This window comes from Morone saxatilis, unplaced genomic scaffold (genome assembly GCF_004916995.1).
Source record: "Morone saxatilis isolate NCDOM2014 unplaced genomic scaffold, NCSU_SB_2.0 Contig15, whole genome shotgun sequence".
Lineage (NCBI taxonomy): Eukaryota > Metazoa > Chordata > Actinopteri > Moronidae > Morone > Morone saxatilis.
The window spans coordinates 22,790,537-22,794,237 of NW_023339707.1; positions in this window are offsets into that span (position 1 = coordinate 22,790,537).

Below are 3,701 nucleotides of genomic sequence, written 5' to 3' on the forward strand. Positions count from 1 at the left end.
AAAAAAATTAAATTAAAGAAAAGCATAATACAGAGCGAGAATGATGTATGGCAACAAGTTCCCTAAATGGAAATAATTAGCTCTACAAATGTCACTCAAATCAAAATCCAATTCAGTTATCATTGTAACATCTGGTTGTAGTGCAGTTCACCTCTTTGGTTTCATTGTACAGTTTCGTGTTTTTATTGTGCAGAAAATAGGTCAAGTCTTAGTCAGGGGCCTCAAGTTTATACCGACAGCTGTGTCTCATAGGTAACGAAGCCAGGGGAGTCGTCCCCCAATTCCGGAAGGTTTGTATGTATCTCGACTCCCCCGCTCCGCTCCCTGGCACGTTCGAAGTTATCTTGCCAAGATACTGAACCCCACAATCTGCTCCCTGATGCCATAGCAATCCTCGTGCTGAATGTGTATGAATGAGATCTAGTTTCTGTTCAGTGGACTTGCCATCGCTGTGTGATATGTGCTTTGAGAGGGTAATGTTCGCACGTAGTGTAAAAGCGGCATTGAGTGGTTCGAGACAGAAAAGGCGCTATACAAGTACATGGCATCTTCTACCCATCTTAATTACATGATAGAAAAGGGAGTACGCTTAACGAGAAAGTTTGTGAGACCGGTTAAAATATTTGTTATTATCATTATTTTCTGTTTGTTTAATGATTATTATCATAACACATAAAAATTACCATACTCCATACACATACACAGCGAACAATATACAACCAGGAAACACACACTATTAACAACTAACTTGGTGGCTTACCGTATTCCTTGCTCCTTGTCTTTGAATGTAAGAAATATGATTTTGCCTCATTACTCTATTCCAATAGAAGCACATTTGAATGAGTTGGTGGATGTGCTGTCCGGTGTCTCTGGCGCCTCTAGCGCAAACATCTGCGCGCGCCCACTGTAGCGACCAGACAGAGAGCAGAAGAGGACAGAGAGAGAGACCCAGAGAGAGAGACAGAGAGAGAGAAAGCACCGAGTGAGTCTTTTGTGGACCAGGTTGTGTTGAATGAATGGAGGAGTAGAGCCGATGGTGGATAAGAGAAAGGCTGCGCGCGAGAGCGTAGCAGCCAGCAGCGACCAGTCTGCGCTCCAAACTCCAGCGGACGCGGATGCGAAAAGTCACAGCAAGGAACGTACACACCGTGAGTCCGCGTGTTAAAGCCCCCCTTGAAGCAAGCGTTTTTTCTTGTTTTTTTTGCTACCCGACTACCCCCTCCCCCAAAAGCCTGCCGTCCGTAACCCCACCGACGGCGAGGCTTCAACAAACGATACGCTTCTCCCTGGACGTCAGGTTTCTTTCGCTATCAAGCAACAGGTTATTTGTTCGGCAGCACGAGCACGGCGTCCAACCTGCAGGCTGTTACCTCACTCGAGCATTATTAGAACCACGTCTGTTAACTTTCTCCATTGTAAAAGAAACCGAGGGAGGGAGCAAGGCCGGGAACGGGGAGGAAGGAAGGAAGGAGGAGGAGGAGGAGGTGGTGGGGTGGGCTGGGATGCTTTTTCTTTTTTGCACACTCTTTTCCGCGCATTCACCGTGATGTGAGTTGCAGCTTTGTGCTCGCCACCGACCGGATCCTGCAGGCTGAGCGCACTGTTTGAGAGGCGGGCGACAGACGGCAGGAATGGCAAGAATAAGACAAAATGCCATAGAGGAGAGTGCTCATTAAGACATCTGCTGCTTTGATTAGGATTGGAGGAGCCTGCCATCCCTAACAGACAGACAGACAGACAGACAGACCTGAGAGGAGCTGCTGGAGTTGGTGCAGGAGGTTTTTTTTTTGTCCAGGAGGGATATTGCATGCATAGATGGTGCCAAACAAGTGCACCATGAATTCAGTTCTGCACAAATCGCCACCGAGGAGCTGGCTCGGTCTCAGATTACGACTCAGTAAGTAAAAATTCATGAAGTCAGCTGTTGATCATCCTTTTCCATATCAGTGCCACCATCAGCAGCTTACTCTGGCTCCTTAAAGTGAGCCACCTGAGTGCTTTTGTTCTTTAAGAAACACCTTGTGTAATTCAACTGTGAGTTGCTCTGTAAGAAGTCAAGATAGGAAGGGAGAGGGGGGCTCTCATGACTTTGATCCAAAGGCACCAGATCTTTGTTTCATGCTTTCCTCCAGTCATCAAAGTTAATGGCTTGGATTTGGCAAGTGACCTGAGCACTTATCCCAGCTGGAGGTGAGGGGTATTTTAGTCATGGAGGACAGTACACAATGATCTGAAGCTCTCTTCTTGATGAAGGGCCTTCGGACAACTCGACATAAACTCAGATGATAGATATTAGCTCTTGTAAATCCCCAACCCATACTATTTATTGTATTATTTTCCTCCCCCCACAGACCTGCCATCTGTGTGCTCTCTCCCCCAGCTCATAACTCACATCAAAGTGAACATTTTAATATTTAAACTTTTCCAGGGTCGCAACTAACAGTTATTTCCTTAATAAATTAATCTGCCACCAGGAAATTGTGAAACGTGCTCATTGCAATCTCCCAGAGCTGAAGTTTATGTATTTAAATTGTTTGTTTTGTCCGAAAAACTCTAATAAGAATGAGTTTACAGTAACAGGAGATGAAGGCAACAAATACATATTCACATTTAACAGTTGGAACCCGTGAATATTTGGTATTTTTTGTTTTAAAAATGACCTAAATGATTGAATAATGCTCAAAAGTGTTGCAGATTAATCTTCTGTGAGTCCTCTGTACGATGTATGCGGTGCTGGCACTTCATGGGTTGATACAGTAAGCGTGGGGTTAAAGTTTAGCCGCCTTAATTGGTTGAGTCTGGAACCCTTCAGTGTTCCAGGCCACCGGAGTCTTAAGCCTGTCTTAAACACACTGGTCTAATCTGGGACCTGATGTCTTGTCTGGTGTCTGTCCGCCATCCAAAAAATAAAAACAAGGACTACAAATCTGAGCTTGTACTCTGTAATGAACTATCAGGATGTTAAAGTGTCGGCCATCGTCTGTGGGGAAGCTTCACGATGCTCTGGCTTAAAATAAAAAACACCTAGATGTTGGTCTGACTGCAGGTTATTTCCACTGTTATATAAGCTGCTGAAGTATAGCCTGTGGTCTCACCAGAGGGTCCGTTCAGTAGCTGTACCGGAGCTTTCGATCCTATCACCTGATCTTCCTCAGCAGATGGGGACCGTTGATGCTCAAATTGCCCAATTTTTTCTTCGCACTTGAAGGATTTTCTTGGCATTGTTGGCTTTAAAGCTTAAAGTTTATGCTTGACCTTTGAAAACAGCAGTTAGGAAAAAGTGTTACGAAGGCCGATTCAGGAGCTTTTGATATTAACACATGAGCTTCATCAGCAGATAGATTGACAAGAAAGTGTTCAGAAACCAATTTACTGGGAAATGCTTACAAAATATTAACATTTTCTCTGTTGTAAAAGTATTTTTTTAGACATTAAGTGCACAAAATTGCTATTTCTTTACTTGACAAAGCAATTTGATCACAAGAGGTACATTTAGTAGCTGCTCTAGAGCTTTTGATCGTGTCACACAATCTTCATCAGCAGCTTGAGTTTGCATGCAGTTGTAGATGTAAAAATTTCGATTTAATTTCATTTTGGTACAGTGGTTGAGGAAACAGTCCGTTTAGTCGCTGCTGATCACATCACATGATCCTCATCAGTTGATGGGAGCTCTCTCTCGGGGGGGGGGGGCAAAATTTAAA